The 19,327-nt window shown below is 44.4% G+C and overlaps 5 non-coding genes across 5 annotated transcripts; 3 read left to right on the forward strand and 2 right to left on the reverse strand.

The window, feature by feature from the left end:
• The first annotated feature begins 354 nt into the window (after nucleotides 1-354).
• Trnac-gca (transfer RNA cysteine (anticodon GCA)) lies at nucleotides 355-426 on the forward strand. The gene has a single exon. It is a non-coding gene; the product is annotated as a tRNA-Cys (tRNA).
• Nucleotides 427-4,514: 4,088 nt separating this feature from the next.
• Trnac-gca (transfer RNA cysteine (anticodon GCA)) lies at nucleotides 4,515-4,586 on the reverse strand. The gene has a single exon. It is a non-coding gene; the product is annotated as a tRNA-Cys (tRNA).
• A 7,501-nt stretch (nucleotides 4,587-12,087) lies between these two features.
• On the forward strand, nucleotides 12,088-12,159 carry Trnac-gca (transfer RNA cysteine (anticodon GCA)). The gene has a single exon. It is a non-coding gene; the product is annotated as a tRNA-Cys (tRNA).
• Nucleotides 12,160-14,140: 1,981 nt separating this feature from the next.
• Trnac-gca (transfer RNA cysteine (anticodon GCA)) lies at nucleotides 14,141-14,212 on the forward strand. Its single transcript has one exon. It is a non-coding gene; the product is annotated as a tRNA-Cys (tRNA).
• Nucleotides 14,213-18,535: 4,323 nt separating this feature from the next.
• Nucleotides 18,536-18,607, reverse strand: Trnac-gca (transfer RNA cysteine (anticodon GCA)). Its single transcript has one exon. It is a non-coding gene; the product is annotated as a tRNA-Cys (tRNA).
• Between the last annotated feature and the right edge of the window lie 720 nt (nucleotides 18,608-19,327).

Below are 19,327 nucleotides of genomic sequence, written 5' to 3' on the forward strand. Positions count from 1 at the left end.
TCATATCTTAGAGAACAGATAGGATTCTTTCCAGGAAAAGTTTTGAGCCATTGAAAACTCAGAACCATCACCTCTTGCTTTGACCACTTAAGGGAAATTGGGAGTGTACTTAAGGAAAATACGAGTTAAGAGTCCTTTCCAGGGCCAAAGCTGAAGTCTTTATCACACTTGAGAGAGAGGGCATTGAAGTGGGCTGACTAATGCTGGAGAGGAGGAAGTGGAGGGCTGACTTAAGTAAAAATCTTGCCGGGTCAAGATCAAAAGGAGGAATCAGTAGTTTGTAAACATATAGGAAGCCTAGGTGTCACGTCAAGGTTGAAGAGGTAACAATGGCATATTTCCTTCCCTATAAGTGGGGGTATAGCTCAGGGGTAGAGCATTTGACTGCATATCAAGAGGTCCCTGGTTCAAATCCAGGTGCTCCCTTGCTTAAATATGATTTTGGTAGTTAACTTACCACATTCACCTTGGGGAGGACCTCAGTGTAGATAAAAGTTCTCCATTAGGTGAGAGTTCTTAAATAAACTCCAGAACCTCTCTCTCTCGCTGAGCTCCACAATACAGAGTAATTTCATGTCTTACATGGGGATGATTTAGCCTCTTAATAGAACTCTCACCCAAGGACCCAAACACTCACAACTCTGAGTCCACACTTTACACGCATTAGCACAGTGTTCAGAAACTAGAAATGATGAATTGATGGAATACAAGAAAAGTTTCCAGAAAGGAAGATGTGGGATTGCATCAGGTTTTAACAAGTACTCGACACAGTGGATGACATGTGAACTGAATGACAAATGTCAAAGAAATCTAAGGCCAGAGGGAAGATCTTACAAACCTAGGCTACAAAGAGCAGGTGAGACACACAGGACTGAAATCAGCATGATAGTTAACCTTCCAACACCAGTTCTTCCAACAACTAAAACTCAGACTTCAGGAAATTCGGGTTCAACCTGAAGACCAGAAAATAAAAGCAGCCCATCACTGGTTCTTACCTCAAACTCAATCTGAAAAATGTTGATCCTGCCTCCAGGAAACCTCAGAATGAGACTGAACCTGAGAGCTGTCTCCTCCTGTCTTAAAATGCTCTCCAGTATAGTATAAGGGCAGACACCACTGTTGTGTGGTTTCTATCTCAAACCAGTGTAGCTGCTAAGATTAAAGGTGTGTGTCATTGTTGCTACTGGGATTAAAGGTGAGTGTCATCGCTGTCTGGTCTGTAAGGCTGGCCAGTGTGACTGTTTTACTTTTCTGATCTTCTGGCAAGCTTTATTTATTAAAATACAAATGAAATGCCACTACAAATTCTTAACACTAGAAGAAAATAAGGAACTTGTTTGGGGTTCCAGGAAACCTCTGGCCAAAAACTCAAGGGGATGTGTCCCATGCCTGGAACAGGATGTATTATTTGGTAATCTATGGTTTCTCAGATGATCATAATCCCCTGTGTAGGGCAATTCAAATTAAACTCTGAGTGTCCCAGAGACACATAAAAATAATTCAGGATATTACCATTGCTCTCAGTTGCTCACCAGGACTTGCTGAGAAATCCCTATTGCTGAAGACACCACACATATTAGTCACAGGAGATGGGGAACCAAGTTGGTGCTGACCAGGAAGCTTCTTCCCTGTTGACTAGCTTTAGTTGAGCTGGAAAGTGCTTTGCAAACTGTTTTACCCAGCTCTGGACTATTTGAAGAGCAGTGGTGACCTGAATGGCAGGTTATGGAAAACCATTCCCTTTTTGTTGGATCCAAGTAATAGATATTTGGCACTGCAAATCTAAGAACACAGAGCAGGTAGGGTAAGGTAGACCAGAAGCAAATTTTCTTGGTCCCCACTTGAGAACCCCTAAACCAAAAAATCTGGGAACATGACCCGAGGATGATCTGTGTCCTTAAAACATCTGGGATGACTCAGAGTCATGGGTTGTTTAGAGCTATTATTTTTTATAAGGATTTCCATGCTGTAGATGTGGGAAATATTGGATAAATCAGGCCCAAACAAGACAAGACTCATAATGCCCAAGCCATAGCAGACTCCACATTTATGATACCTATCTTGTCTCATCCGTCTTGAGCAGGGATGAAGCAGCCTCCATTGTCTTTCCTCCTCCTCTCTCTTGGTCTCCCTTTGCAGAATCCCTCCATGGATAAGAGGAAGATAAGCCTGAAGGACTGATTCAATCTTCACAATTATGGTGAAGACTCTATGACTCAGCAGCATGGCACAAGACAGAAGCACACCGTCTTGAGTCAGGGATTGCCTGACATGTAGCCAATTACTCTGCCTGTGATTTTTGCCCATGTGCCTGTGTGGACTCTCTTCATTACCACATCCCTGCACTGCCTCACCCAAGGTCATATGTACTGTGACTTCTCATCTCCAGTGCCCTAGGGCCAGACTCACCACTAATGAAAAGTAGTATTAAAGAGAGACAGGGTCACTGTATCTCCCAATAATGGTAACTCTGTGTGCGTTGTGTGTGTGTAAGTGTTTATGGATGTGTGTGTGTACGTGTGCATGGTTTGTGTATCTTTTTGTACATATGGGTGTATGCATGCCATGGAGCATATAGGGAAGTCAGAGGAAAGCCTAGGGTGTCAGACCACACCTTCTGCTTTATTTGAAGCAGTCCTTCTTACTGCTTGAAACTGAGATGCATACTCCAAGTACACCAGCCACGAGCTTTCAGAAAGAGTGTCCTGACTACACCTCCCATATTTCCTTAAGAGTTCTAGGATTACATACATGTGACTCCAAATATGACTTCATCATATGGGTTTTGTAGATGGGTATAAATCCAAACACAGGTTCTCAGGCTTGTGCAGCAAGTGCTAATGCCTACTGAGCCATCTCACTAGACGGCATTGTGATCATTCTCTCTCTCTCTCTCTCTCTCTCTCTCTCTCTCTCTCTCTCTCTCTCTCTCTCATGTATGTATGTATTCCTCTGTTTTTTTGAAACACAGTTTCTCTCTGTAGCTCTGGTTATCCTGGAACTCACTCTGTAGTCCAGGCTGACTTATAACTACCCCTGCCTTCTTGGGTGCTGGGATTAAAGGCATATGCCAAAATTGCCTGGCAACACTGTGGTAATTTGGTTATTATATTTATTTCTTTGTTTTATGCAATCTAACTCACTCTGAAGAGGTAGATGAGTTCTCTGCCCAGTGCTGAGGGTCTACATGGCTCTTCATGTCTTCAGCAAAGACTGCATAATGTGGAGCTGTCCATGGTATAACCTGGAGCGCCAGAACTGTAAGGCTTTGGCAGGCCATATACAAGGTACTGATAGCAAATGCTGTTTGTAAAAAGTTATAAACTTTGGTGAGAATGTTGCTTTATGGAGTGAAATTTAAAAAGCTGATGTGCCAGGCGGTGGTGGCGCACTCTTTAATCCAAACACTCAGGAGGCAGAGGCAGGCAGATCTCCGTGTTTGAGGCTATCTTGGTTTATAAGAGCTAGTTCCAGGATAGGCTCAAAAGCTACAGAGAAACATGCTATGATAAACAAAAACAAAAACAAACAAAAAAAACTGCTGAAGCATAGCTGCCACACAACAGATCCTGATGATTTAGAAGAGGTGCCAGTCAATGACCACCATAGGGTGCCCACCAGATCATCAATCAGCCTAGAATCCAGGAGGCTGTGTGCTATGCCCCCACATTGGGAACCCCAGCCCTAGCCCTGGAGAATCAAGTGGAGTTCTAAGGGTAAGGCAGAAGAGCACTCGCTCTTTAACCCCTGTCTTTAGGGTCATTGCCCACTGCCCACCCCAGTTATGGTGCCAGCTCCCATACATGGTTCTACATGCAAGTACTGGTTCTTTCTACTGAAACTGCCATACCCTGGGATAAAATAATAAATGTCCAGACAAGAGGCAAGTAAGGGAAGAAGGGGTTTTCATTAGCTCACAATTTCAGGATACAGTCACAATTTCAGCGAGGTCAAGGCAGCAGGAACTTTACACACTTAGTCATATCACATCTCCCCTTAAGAGCAGAGAAAATGAATACACACATGCTCGTTAGTACTAAGCTCACTCTCTGCATTCACACTGTCCAGGATCCCTGCCTAGGGAACAGTGCTGTGTCCTCATGCATCAATTGACTTAATCATCAAAACAATCCCCTACTGACAGGAACACAGGCCAACCTGATCTAGACACTGTATCCTTCATGGAAACTTCATTTCCAAGGTGATTCTACAGTGTGTCAAACTGACAATTAAAACTAAGTATCCCAGTGAGGATGAGAGAAAGAATCCAGATGGGGAGAACAAGAAGGTAGAGAGGACTCAGCACAGGTCAGAGGTCAGCTGTGTGCATTGTACTAATGTACTTTGGGGGTTCCAGTCTTTGGATTCGTGGGTGATTATAGTGTGGTTGAGAATGGAACCCACAGAAGTAAATGGCACATTGAAGCTCTGCTTCCAGAAACCTCAGCTAATGAAGACTTTCTAATCTCATGACCTTCTTTCCTAAGATGCAGTAACCAGATTCCAAAAAAGTAAGGGGGCACCTGGATTTGAACCAGGGACCTCTTGATCTGCAGTCAAATGCTCTACCCCTGAGCTATACCCCCACTGGCACTATTATACCCAGTTAATACATTTCATCTGTGTGGTGATAAATTCTGACTATAAAGTTAAATTACAGGTCCTCTCAGACCTACTTTCCAGAAGCATCCAGATCTGACTGGTGAGACGCCTTCCTCGGCTCTGAAACTCTCTAGGTCCATCTCTTTGTTTCTTTATTCTTCTCTCATACAATGCTCCTGACTGCAGCCTGCCCTTTCTCCACTCTTCCTAGTTCTCCCCCAACCTCCCTCTTCTCCCAGACCACTGAACCTGTTTCCTTTCAGAAAAGAGCAGAACTCTTGAGGATATCAACTGAGTATGGAATAATGAGGCAATCAGACTAAGATCAAACCCTCATATCAAAGCTGAACCAGGCTACCCAGTAGGAGAAAAGGGGTCCCAAGAGCAGCGAAAAGAGTCAGAGACACCCCCACTCCTACTGTTAGGAGTCCTATAAAACCCCAGCTAAACTACCATATCATATACACAGAGGCCCTAATAGACCCAATCCAGGCTCCATGATTGTTGCTCCAGTCTCTGTGAGCCCCTATGAGCCCTACTTAGTTGATTCTGTGTGCCATGTTTTACTGATGTCCTGGACCTTTCTGGCTCCCACAGTTCTTATCTCCCTCTTTTGGAGTTCTAGGCTCCAACTCATGTTTGGCTTTTCCTGGTTTGTTCTTTTTTTTTTTTTAACTTTTTATTGGCTCTTTGTTGACTTTACATCCTGCATCCAACCCTCACCCATTTCTCATCCCCTCACCTCTGCCCTCTGCCCTTGAGATGTTCCACCCTCAAAGCAAAACAAAATTTAAAAGTATAAGTTTAAAAAAAAACAGAGAAAGACAAAGAAGAAGAAAAAAATCACAGTCCATTGTGGAAGCTGTACTGTGGCCCAGTGAGTCACACCGTATACCTCTTAGTCCACACATCTTTACTTGTGTTTATTGAAATGGATCATTAGTCAGACCCAGAGCCTCTGGCTTCTTCTCCCCTATCAATACTGAGCCCTCCCTGGGACTCCTCCTGGGTATCCTGTTGTGGTCCTGTGTCATGGAGATCCTGTATCTTTGGATCTGCAGACCTGGCCTCTTCACAGTCTCCAGCAGTTCACAGATGAGGTGGATGTTGAAATAAGATAACTCGTAGCCCTGGTTCTAGGTCTGGGTGGTAACTGGACTGTTCAGCCTGTCAGCTTTCCCTCATCATCATGATGGCCAGCTCTCTCCAACATTACCTCAGTTAGCTCACACAATGTAGCAGGCAGCAAGCAGCAGGACCTGTTCTCCTGCTCTCATGCCCTCAGGTCAGGCTCACAGTACTCACCATCAGGGCCAGACAAACTGTTTTCCCAGGAGAGGCTTATGACCTGCTCTCTCAATTGTTACAGTCAGTGGAGGACAGGGCCAGATCCTCAGATCTCATGCCCTGGAGGACAGCTCTTCTGCCTGCTGAAGACAGCAAGGGGGAGGGCATACTTCCCTCACCCAATCCACCACATGGCATACAAGGGAGGGACAGATCAGCTCTCCCACTCTTGGGATCCCAGGACCAGCTTTTCCCAATTGCTGTAGGTAGAGAGATGCGAGGGGTGTATGGTCTATCTCTCCCTTGCCCATGCCATTGAGTGACAGACAGCTAACTCACTCTCTTTCACACCTTCAGTACTGGCTCACCTGCAGGGCCACCAACAGGGACAATTCTCCTGTGCTCTCCACAACAGGTGAAGGCCACGCTCCTGAGTGCTGCAGTTGGTGAGGGACAGGACCAGTTGTTCCCAGTGCTGTAGCCAGCGAGGGAGGGGCCAACTGCATACAGCCCTATCTTATCTGGTTTGGTGGCAACAGGAGCCACCACGGACCTCACCAGAGATCGCACTGCAGCAGGACTGGCCCATCCTTGATGAGCATCATCAGCCAAGGAAATTAGAGGAGCAGTCTGCAGACCTGAGCCCATTTCACCAGGCTCTCCTGGGTCAGCTCCTGAGCTGCCAACTGCCTTCAACCTAGGCCTCCATCACCCTCTCCTCCTTCCCTGAAGACAGAGTGGGCTGTCACTCAAGGTTCTCACAGGGCCCAGCAGGCACTGGAGCAGCAACACTGCAGGTCCCTCTCTTCTTGGTACAGCAGCTGAGCCAGGTTTTAGCCTTTGAGAATGAAGCAAAAGAGCAGAGGGCTCTGGAAGGGGAAGAATCTCATGACCACCCTCCACAGAGAGGCTGATTTTGTATTTGTCTCCTTAGTTCTGGTGAACTTAGTTCTGAACATGTCCAGAATGACAAGGAGGGAAATGATTTATGGTTAGGCTTTCCGTTCTGTTCCCTGGATACCGGAGTCTATATGGATGCTGAGCCTGGAAAATCCAGAAGAATTTTCCACCATAGTCCTTGCATTCCCTTTAAGAGCCCAACAGAACCAGAGAAACTCGATATATGCAGGAGTGGAGATATTTAATAAGAATAGGAAGGACATGGATTTTGTAGGAGGAGATGGGAGGCAGCCGTCCATCCACGTGATGGGCTGACCTGTAGCTCCCAGCTCTGCTGAGGAGCATAAATGTGATAAAAGGAGGAAACATAGGACTGAGCATAGGTGATGACTCCATGGGAGAAAACATAAACAGACTATGGTGGGGGCACCTGTATTAGAACCAACGACCTCTTGATCTGCAGTCAAATGCTCTGCCCCTAAGCTATGCCCCCTCCCTGTCAGAGATGATTTATAAGTGCCTTTCATCTTCATAGTCACACTCAACATTCCTACAACTTATGCTTTTTACTTGGCAAGACCAGCACTGCAGCCACCACAAACTCAGCCCACATAGGCCCCTCTCCAGTCCGCAGTGTTCCCGACTCCGCCCTCTGTAGTCATGTCAGGTCTGTCCCCTCACAAACACACCTCAGCCTGTGGGAGCAGCACAGCTGGAGACAGGTGGACATAAGCTACTACAAAGGACTTCAGATTTACATGTCTGACTTCTTCAGTTATATACAAGCTCTCAGTGTGAAGAGACCCTGCCTGACTTCTCTGGGGAACTTGTGGTACCTGCATATGAAGACATCGCTCCAGTCCATGAATGATTTATGTGTTAGCCCTGAGGGTGGCTCCTAGGGAGATGGTGAAGATGTCTCTTCAGGCCTGAGTGGGTCACCCAGGAGATCCGACAGCAGAGCAGGGAGACAGAGGAGGATCAGGGGATGCTGAAGCTGTGGACCCTACCCTGTCCTTCAGATCTGTCACCACTACACAGACACATTACCATGAGTTTATATAAAATATATGGCATGATTCAATTATTTTGAACTTATTATTTTAAAAGATTATTAAGAAAAAGACAACACCGCCTCTGAATTCTTCTCTTATTGCTCCTGTCACTCAAAAGGGAGCCGTCCTCTAAAGTTTAGCTGTCTCTTCTCTGCCTGTGGCCTTATGTAAACTTCACACAGGGTGGCAGGGATAGCGTCAGTAACTGACTTGCAGATGGATATAATTTCCATGGCTTCCTCCATTCTCCCTTTCCCGTTACATTCATGCCCAGCCTTCAGTTGGACGTCCGTCTGTGTTTCCATCACGATGATCTGTGAGCCCTGTGTGTAGCTGACGTGTGCCATTCTGAACAGGATGAGGATGTCTGGTAGAAGGTTTGTTTACTGTGAGTTAATGGCAGTCTCATGTCTAAACTGCTTTGTTTCCTTAAACATCTACATCTTCCACCAACCTTGAGTTCTCTGGGAAGTACTTTTCAGAGGAATTTTCCATACATGAATCAACAGATAACGAACATTTCTATTTCTGGTTTCCAGGGGTGACCTGGGCTCCTGAGCCTTTGTCCCCAAAGGTCTGCTACATTGTAAAGACCCTGTGACTTCCTTCACCTTCACATGACCTGCTTCTGTTTGTCATCTCTTCTGTGTGCAAGTCTCTCTTTCCATGATGCCAAGTTCTGGATGTTTAACAAATTGACATTCCTTTTGGGAGATGAACCCCTTCTGTGAGATAGGAGTAAAATTTCTAGACTTTGTATCCAGGATAAGACCTATAATACTTCCCACACACTGTACAGATGGTCTGCATCTTTATATTAAATTTTCTTCATAGAATAAAGTGGTGTTTTGATGAGAACAGCCACCATGGGTTTTGATATTTGAATGATTGGTCCCTACTCAATGAACTGTTTAGGAAAGATTATGAGGTGTGACCATCTTGGAGGAGGTGTCCACAGGGAGGAGCTTTGTGGTCTCAGAATCCCATATCAGGCCCAGTCCTACTCTCCGCCCCTGCTTGTGGATCATGTGTAAACTGTCAGTTACTGTTCCAGTGCCATGCCTGCCACCATGATTCCCACCATGATGATCATGGACTAACTCTCCAAAACCGTAAGATACTCCCAATAAATGCTTTATAGGTTCTATGACCGTGGTGTGACTTCATAGCAATATAACAGTATAGTAACATAGGAATAAAACAGTGATAACACAGAACACTAAGTGAGAAATGGATATCAGGACCTGAGTTATTGCTATGACAGAACTGACCCTGTTGCTTGTTAGATGATTCTGGAAGAAGGAACTCAGGACCGCGAGGGGTGCACCCACACACTGAGACAATGGGGATATTCTATTGGGAACTCACCAAGGCCAGCTGCCCTGGGTCTGAAAAAGCATGGGATAAAACCGTACTCACTGAACATAGCGGACAATGAGGACTACGGAGAACTCAAAAACAATGGCAATGGGTTTTGATCCTACTGCACGTACTGGCTTGGTGGGAGCCTAGGCAGTTTGGATGCTCACTTTACTAGACCGGGATGAAGGTGGATGGTCCTTGGACTTCCCACAGGGCAGGGAACCCTGATTGCTCTTCGGGCTGATGAGGGAGGGACACTTGATTGGGGGAGGGGTAGAGAAATGGGAGGCGGTGGAGGGGAGGAGGCAGAAATCTTTAATAAATAAATAAATAAATTTAAAAAAAAAAGAAAAACTAAAACCAAAACAAAACCACAAGAAAGAAAGAAAGAAAAAAAGAAAGAAAGAAAGAAAGAAAGAAAGAAAGAAAGAAAAGCAGTTGAATGCTGTAAGTGGAGATTAATTAATTAATTAGGCAATGCTAATAGGAGCTTGGAAAACAGTAGTGCTCGGAGCAATGCGGTTGTAGAGGTTCAGATCAAACAGCTTATGAGAGGGGGAAAATTAGTACTCTCATATTTTGGCCAAGAATGTGGTCACTTTTTCCCCTTGACCAAAATTCTGCCAAAGGCTAAAGTGAAGAGTCTTGGACTAATGTTGCTGGCAGAGGAGATTCCAGGACAGCTTAGTGTTGACTGCCACATGGTTATCACTGATCACTCTCATGCAGATCTACAATGGAAGAATCAAGAGGACAAAACAGAATACAAGGTGGATGACACTGTTCCCTTGAGTCATCCATCACCTGTGGCGCTTACAATCTTCCTGCCTCCTCTTCAGCATAGAACCCTGAGAATTGAGTGGAGGGGATTGATGAAGGTATCCAATTGTGACCGAGAGTGCCAACATCTCTCACTACGTGTACCTTATCCAGTTGTGGGTCTCTGTGTTAATTTCCATCCCCTGCAAAGAGAAGCTTCCATAGTATGGATTGAGTAAAGCACTACCTATGGGTACAGCAGTATGCCATTAGGAGTCGGGGTATTGCTATGCTCCTTAGCAGAAAATTAGTACCGGATTTTCTCCAAGGGCCCATGTACTAGATAGTCTCAGGTTCATGTCCATTTTTAGCAAGGTCAGATATGTGTTCAATAACATGGAATGGCCTCATACCCAGCTTTTTAAAAGTTGTGGTTATGGTGGGTGGTGAGAGCACACATTTATCCCAGCACTCTGAAGGCAAAAGCATGTGGATCTCTGAGTTTGACGCCAGCCTGGTCTAAAGAGCAAGTTGCAGGACTGCAAGGACTACACAGAGAAACCCTGTCCTAGAAAAAAACAAATAAAAATAATAATGAATTAAAATATGTGGTTATTCCCATAACATTCATGTCACTATTGAAGCAAAATGTCTTGTAGGCAGGTGGCGGTTACAGTCACAGGGTTTGTATCTGATGATTACCTTTCTCCTCTGGTGCTGTGTGGAGTACATTACAGCACCATGATGCTTGTCAACATGGATGAAGAAGTTTAGCACCAGCCTAACATCTCCATGATTCACAACATAAGTAAGTGTTGTCTTCAGAGAATCAATTTACCTCAAGATTGAGCTATCTCACTCTTAAGTATCTTTCCAAAGGACTCTCCGTCTTACTGAAGCGATATTTGCTCATCTATTTTCATTGTGTCTCTATTCATAAGAGCCAGAAATAGAAAACGCCCTAGACATCCATCAGCTGAAGAATGGATAATGGAAATATGATATCTCCACAATGGAATATTATTCACCCGTTAAGAAAAATAAAGTTTTGGTAATTTCAGGAAAATGGAGCTAGAAACAACTATCCTGATGAGGTTCAAAGAACACAAGTGACAAATATTCCATATTTACTATTACATGTGGATGTAAGCTTTTAAACATTTGATCTGTGAGTTACAACCCAAATAACCACAGAGGTTAGGTATCTATTAAGAAACCATGTAGTGGGACAGTATCTTCAATAGAAGGGCAAAAGGAATATGGAGAGACACAGGTAAATTAGAATAGAAGATTTAAATATGGAGAACGATGGGAGGGAAGGGAAAGAGAAAGATTATGGGGAGGGAGAATTCACTGGTCTATTATAAACTATAGAGAAGCCAACTACTGTAGAAGGTTCCTAAAATATATGCCTTTATGCAAGGAATCTAAATGCCCCAAGTAAAACTCCAGTGCCAGGATTGCGTCATATCTTGTTGTCTTGGTGGCCAAGGGGGTCACATGGACACTGTAAACACTGGCAACTTTTACCAAGGTTGTTCTCCACAACCTGATGGTAAGTCCCTATTACTGAAGGCAAAATGTACTTTTTTATTATTATTTTTTTTTCAAAATGTACTTTTTTAAAAAATATTTTCAGTAAATACTTGATAATTCCATATAGTGTATTTTGATCAATTCACCTTCAGCTCCCTCTTTTAACTCCTCCCCCAACCCTGTACATCCAACCTTTACACCCCAGGTTCAGGTCTTCTGATTTGTGCTATCACATGCTTCTGGGTGTGGAGCCATCCACTGGAATACTATTGGCATACCACAAGCCACACCCTTAAAGAAAATGGTTTTCTCTCCATCAATTGTTTAAGACCTAGCCTTTGAAATTTGCTTTATAAGTGGGTGAGTGGGATGAGCTGAATGCAGGCTTCCATGCATTGGTGCTTCCGTCACAGCTGTGAACTAGGACAGGAGGGCGCTGGCATGAGGAGGTGACAGACAGGAGTGCAGTTGGCTCAGGGCTGGGACTCATAGGAGAAAGCAGATAATAACAGAGTACTAGGAAGTACACATGTCAGGGAGTGACCATACAGGTTCAGAGATGTTTATTAGATATACATAAGCAGATGGGGGCATAGCTCAGGGGTAGAGCATTTGACTGCAGATCAAGAGGTCCCCGGTTCAAATCCGGGTGCCCCCTTCCTATGTCTCTTTTAGAGACAAGAGACCAAATCTGATATTGGTTAACACAGAGGCAACAAATGTACTGTGTTCCCCTGTGCTCTGTGTTCTGCTCAGGTCTAGTCCTTGTTCTATTCTCTGGAAGGAGCTAGTACAGGACTCTCAGTGAAACTGTAAGGAAATGCGTTACAGGTCTGGAGTTGCAGGGATATCCTGACTTATCGGGAAACTAGGTTATACTTAGAGCTGCAATAGGACAGCTCAGTTCGGGAGGACTGGTGTCCTGACTACTGGGAAGCCAGGCTTCCTGAAGCTGGGTTGCAGTGGGGATTGTGTTCCCTCAGGAATTACCAATCCTGCTCTTCTCCTGGAGAGCCACTACAACTGAACTCTGCTCTGTTATCACAACAGAACATCCTTGCTGAGCTATCTGCTTTTTCTCTGGCCCAAGGTGTTACATCTTTTGCTGGCACTCTGCTACTTCTATTCTGCACTGGTAAATGAATATTGTTACCCAAGACTCTTTTGAGAAAGAGATTTATTTGGGAGGAGGAGCCCAAGAGACTGACTGCCTCTGCCAGGGAGGGATAAATGGATGCCCTTAACGGAACAGGCAGAGAGGCTTATATAGGGCTTCTTAGGAGCAGAGTTTTCCAGGGAGAAGTTGTTGGTTAGTTTTTCCCTGCTCAGGGATTGGTTAGTTTAGTTGGTCAAGGGCAGAGATGGCTCTGATTTCATGGCCAAACTGTATTTCTTTCACTGATCCTTTTTAGCCTTTTGACGCTAATCTTATGTCCATGGCATATTTCTTTAACTGGCTCTGATTCTGGGGGCAAGGTGTGTTTCTTTAGCACTGATTTCAGAGGGGACATGTTTCTTTGGTCCTGGTTTCAAGGATAAAGACATTTCTTTTCCCTGGCTCAGGTCTCAGATCCAGGGTGTGTTTCATTGACTGGCTCTGGGTTCAGTGATTGGTTGGTCAACTACTCCCGTTGTCCCTTTCCCCTACAGAGACCATTCCAGGTAGCACTCACATTGTGATGCAGGCTGACCTCCAAGGATCTGGAAGGCTCCATCGCTGCAGGGAGTCAGCACAGAGGAGTCCTATGAAGGTGAGGAGCAGGATTCTTCCTTTGGCAACTTCTAGAGTCAGTCCCTTGGGAAGTCCCCTCTGAGCTCCCAGAAAGGGCTCTTTTTACATGATGATCCCCCCCAGCCTGTGCTTTGATTCCTGCTACTTCTGAGGAAAGACTTGGATCATAGATTTGTCTCCATTTGAGACTAAGACTTTAAGGAAAAGAAAAATCACTAACATCTCTTTGTGTCCTCAACATGGCTGATAGTGATCACAACAAAGGAAGCTCCATGGTGTTTGTTGACTGAATAAATGATGGTATAAAATAAAGGGCACCCTCCTCATATCTTAGATAACAGATAAAATTCTTTCCAGGCAAAGGATTTGGGCCATTGAAAACTCAGAGCCATCACCTCTTGCATTGGCCACTTAAGGGAAATTAGGAGTAGACTTAAGGAAAATACGAGTTAAGAGTCCTTTCCAGGGCCAAAGCTGAAGTCTTTAACACATTGGAGAGAGAGGGCATTGAAATGGCTGGCTAATGCTGGAGAGGAGGAAGTGGAGGGGGAAGCGGAGGGGGAAGTGGAGGAGGAAGTGGAGGGGGAAGTGGAGGGGGAAGTGGAGGGGGAAGTGGAGGGGGAAGTGGAGGAGGAAGTGGAGGGGGAAGTGGAGGGGGAAGTGGAGGAGGAAGTGGAGGGGGAAGTGGAGGGGGAAGTGGAGGGGGAAGTGGAGGAGGAGGAAGTGGAGGAGGAAGTGCAGGGGGAAGTGGAGGGGGAAGTGGAGGGGGAAGTGCAGAGCTGACTTAAGTGAAAATCTTGCCAGGTCAAGATCTAAAGGAGGAACCAGTAGATCCTGAACATATGGGAAGCCTAGGTGTGTTGCCAAGATTGAAGAGGTAACAATGGCATGTTCCTTCCCTATAAGTGGAGGCATAGCTCAGGGGTAGAGCATTTGACTGCAGATCAAGAGGTCCCTGGTTCAAATCCAGGTGCCCCCTTGCTTAAATATGATTTTGGCAGTTAACCAACCACATTCACCTTGGGGAGGACCTCAGTGTAGATAAAAGGTCTCCATTAGGTGCGGATTCTTTAATAAACTCCAGAACCTCTCTCTCTTGCTGAGACGCATAATGCAGGGTAATTTCATGTCTTACATGGGGATGACTTATCCTCTTCAGAGAACTCTCACCCAAGGACCCAAACACTCACAACTCTGAGTCCACACTTTACCCACATTAGCACAGTGATCAGAAACTAGAAATGATGGATTGACAGAATACAAGAAAAGTTCCCAGAAAGGAAGATGTGGGATTGCATCAGGTTTTAACAAGTACTCGACACAGTGGAAGACATGTGAACTGAATGACAAATGTCAAAGAAATCTAAGGCCAGAGGGAAGATCTTACAAACCTAGGCCACAAGGAGCAGGTGATTCACACAGGACTGAAATCATCGTGGTAGTTAACCTTCCAACACCAGTTCTTGAAGCACAGCTAACAAAAACTAGAGGCAGAAATTGGGGTTCAAACTGAAGACCAGAAAATAAAAGCAGCCCACCACTGGCTTTGAACTCAGTCTGAAAATGTTGATCCTGTCTCCAGGAAACATCAGAAATAGGCTAACCCTGAGAACTGTCTCATCCTTTCTTATAATTCTCTCCAGTATAGGATTATGGGCAATCTCTCCACTATTGCCTGGTTTCTATCTAAAACCAGTGTGGATACTAAGATTAAAGGTGTGTATCATAGTGGCTACTGGGAATAAAGTGAGTGTCATCGCTGCCTGTCTGTAAGGCCGTCCAGTGTGGCTGTTTTACTTTTCTGATCTTCAGGCAAGCTTTATTTATTAAAATACAAATGAAATGCTACTACAAATTCTTAACACTAGAAGAAAATAAGAAACATGTTTGGGGTTCCATGGCACCTCTCACCAACAACTTATAGGGATGTACAGCATATCCCCCTTTAAATGTAAACAAACATTTATAAACAATCAGGGAATTTGGGTGTCATTTTCTCCAAACTGCTTTCTGATTTTTGTTGTGAAGTAATTTTGGGGTTCGGGGGCACCATTCAGGGGATTTTGGTGCATCAAACCACATTAGTCTGGAAGGAATCCATAGGTTCTCATCCTCTATGTGAACAAAAGCAGAACCTCTTTTCCAAAGCATCATATCCTTAGACCCAAATTTTCAAGTCAAAATACATATATATGTATATATATATATACATATATATGTATACGTATATATGTATATATATGTGTGTGTTGCTCTATCTTAGCAGCCCCCAGAATCAAATGTCTCTCTGTAGTCAAAAAACTCAAAGAAAACACAATAATTTTTGCATTATGCAGACTCTCTGTGTATATTCCATCTTTACGTGGCTTATTTTTCCTTACTCTCTTAATCTATGGCTGTTTGTACTCTTTTATATTACTTTTACTGTCTCCTTAAAGACTTCACTTCTTTTTATAAGTGTCTATATTCTTGTTCTGCTCTCTTTCAAGTCTACAAACATCTTTCCAACACTGTGATCCATTTAAAGGTCTTTTCCATCTGGGTTTGTCTTTATTCTGTGTGTATCTGTAACTATTTTTGACCAGGAGTGCTTTTTATTTTAAATGCTAAGCTGGCATGGCTAGGACTATCGCAGCTTTGCCTTTTGATTCCACAGAGTCCAACATGGCAGATCCATTCACTGCCTCTGAGACTGCTGGGTAGGAGCTGTCCTTACCACCTCAACTCTGGTAACCAGTTCATATGTGCTGCTACCAAGCAATTTGCATCATGCTGCCCACAAACCCCACTCAAATGCTTGGCCTCCTAAAAGAGTCAGAGTTCGTGCTGCCCAAACTAGGAAGCCACCATTTCTTATGTTGAGTCAGTAAATCTTTTCTTTAAGGGAGTTGCAGCACCTCTGCTTACCACCAGCAGAGCCCATCTGGAAAACAAATGCCAGCTACCGAGAAGTCATGCTTAACTCTGTTCTTTTGTGTCTAGAATTACTTTCTAAGATTTCTCAGGTTTTATGTGGGTGTAGTCAGCTCCATGTTGGCACACCATTTTGTAGTCAGAGGCTGCTTGTTCATTCCTGGCTGTCAAGACTCAAAATAATCACACAGAAACTATATTAGTTAAAACACTGCTTGACCTATTAGCTTAGGCATATTCCTGGCAAACTCTTATATCTTAAATTAACCCATTTCTATTAATCTATGTATCACCACGTGGCTGTGGCTGTGGCTTATTGGATAAAGATCCAATGTCTTTCTCCTCCAGTAGCTACATGGCATCTCTTTGACTCCCCCTACTCTCTCCTCCTCATTCTGCTTGGAATTCCTGCCTTGCCCTATTCTGCAATTGCAATAAGCCCAAAGAGGAATCTTTATTAACCAATGGTGCTCACAGCATACAGAGGGGAATCCCACATCACTGGGGCATCAGACCTCACCTTCTGCTTTATTTGAAGTAGAGTCCTTCTTATTGCTTGAAACTGAGATACATACTCCAAGTTCATCAGTCATGAGTTTTCAGAAAGGTTCTCCTGACTCCAATTTCCATCTTTCCTTATGAATATTAGGATTACATATATGTGCCTCCACATCTGGCTTCTTCAGGATTTGTAGATGGGTTTATGTCCAAATTCACATTCTCAAGCTTGTATGGCAAATGCTAATGCCTGCTGATCCATCTCACATTGTGATCATATTCCCTCTCTCTCTCTCTCTCTCTCTCTCTCTCTCTCTCTCTCTCTCTCTCTCTCTCTCTCTCTCTCTCGTTGTAGCTCTGACTGAATTGGAATTAACTTTGTAAACCAGGCTGGCATCTAAATCAAAGAGATCTACCTGCTTCTACCATCCCGGGTGCTGGGATTGAAGGCACATGCCACCACTATATGGCAACATTGTTATAATTTGATTGTTGTTTTCATTTCTGGTTTTATGCAATCTAAGTCACTCTGAATAAATAGCTGAGGCCTTTGCCCAGTACTGGGGGTCTGCATGCTCCTGTGTCTCCAGCAAAGACTGCATGCTGTGGAGCTGTCCCTGTTACAACCTAGAGCTACAGCACTTCAGGCTCTGCTTGGCCCTTCACAAGGCGCTGTAGCAAATGCAGTTTATGTGAAGTTCCAAACTTTGGTTGATACTTTGTTCCATGGAATGAAACTTAAAGTGCTGAAACATGGCTGCCACTCCACAGATTCTGATCATTAAGAGGTGCTAACCAATGGCCACATTGGATGCTCACCAGACCAAAAACCAGTCTGGAATCCAGGAGGCTGTGTGTTTTAACACCACATTTGAGGTCCCCATTCCTCAGCTTGGGAGAAATAAGTGGAGTTCTCCAGAAAAGACAGAACAGCAGTCTTTAATGGCTATCTTTAGGGTCATTGCCCACCGCCCACCCCAGTTGTGGTGCCAGCTTCCATAGATGGTTCCACATGCATGGCCCCAGCTAAATTACCATATCATATAGGCAGAGACCTTAGCATAGACCCAGGCAGGCTCTGTGATGGTTGCTCCAGTATCTGTGAGCCCCTATGAGTGCTCTGTAGTTGATTCTATGGGCCTTGTATACCAATGATCTCAAATATTCTGGCTTCTGTACATGGTTCTACATGCAAATACTGGTTCTTTCTACTGAAACTACAATGGCCTGGGATGAAATGATAAAATGCCCAGACAAGAGGCAAGTAAAGGAAGAAAGGGATTGTTTTAGCTCACAATTTCAGGATACAGTCACTTATTTCAGTGAGGTCAAGTCAGCAGAAACTTTACACACTTAGTCACATCACCCTTAACAGCAGAGAAGAATGAATGCATGCATGCTCATTAGTGCTGAGCTCACTCTCTGCACTCACACTGTCCAGGATCCCTGCCTAGGGAACAGTGCTGTGTCTTCATGCATCAACTGACTTAATCATCAAGACAATCCCCTACTGACAGGAACACAGGCCAACCTGATCTAGACACTGTATCCTTCATGGAGACTTCATTTCCAAGGTGATTCTACAGTGTGTCATATTGACAATTAAAACTTACTATCCCATTGAGGATGAGAGAAAGAATCCAGATGGGGAAAACAAGAAGGTAGAGAGGACTCAGCACAGGTCAGAGGTCAGCTGAGTGAATGGTACTAATGTACTTTGGGGGTTCCAGCCTTTGGGTTCGTGGGTGATTATAATGTGGCTGAGAATGGAACCCACAGAAGTAAATGAATGGCACATTGAAGCTCTGCTTCCAGAAACCTCAGGTAATAAAGACTTTCTAATCTCATGACCTTCTTTCCTAAGATGCAGTAACCAGATTCCAAAAAAGTAAGGGGGCACCTGGATTTGAACCAGGGACCTCTTGATCTGCAGTCAAATGCTCTACCCCTGAGCTATACCCCCACTGGCACTAGTGTACCCAGTTAATACATTTCATCTGTGTGGTGATAAATTCTGACTATAAAGTTAAATTACAGGTCCTCTCAGACCTACTTTCCAGAAGCAGCCAGACCTGACTGGTGAGACACCTTCCTCAGCTCTGAAGCCCTCTAGGTCCATCTCTTTGTTTCTTTATTCTTCTCTCATACAATGCTCCTGACTGCAGCCTGCCCTTTCTCCACTCTTCCTAGTACTCCTAACCTCCCTGTTCTCCCAGACCCACTGAACCTCTGTTTCCTTTCAGAAAAGAGCAGGATTCTTGAGGATATCAACTGAATATGGAATAATGAGGCAATCAGACTAAGATCAAACCCTCATATCAAGGCTGCACGAGGCAACCCAGTAGGAGAGAAAGGATCTCAAGTGCAGGGGAAAGAGTCAGAGACACCCCTGCTCCCACTGTTAGGAGTCCCACAAAAACCCCAGCTAAACTACCATATCATACAGGCAGAGGCCTTAGCATAGACCCAGGCAGGCTCTGTGATGGTTGCTCCAGTATATGTGAACGCATATGAGCCCTACGTAGTGGATTCTATGGGCCTTGTATACTGATGATCTCAAATATTCTGGCTTCCGCAGTCCTCCTCCCACTCTTCCTTGGAGTTCTCTGAGCACCACCTAATGTTTGGCTCTTGCTGGGTTATGTTGTTGTTGTTGTTGTTGTTGTTGTTTTGACTTTTTACT

Source organism: Chionomys nivalis, chromosome 1, assembly GCF_950005125.1.
Source record: "Chionomys nivalis chromosome 1, mChiNiv1.1, whole genome shotgun sequence".
NCBI lineage: Eukaryota > Metazoa > Chordata > Mammalia > Rodentia > Cricetidae > Chionomys > Chionomys nivalis.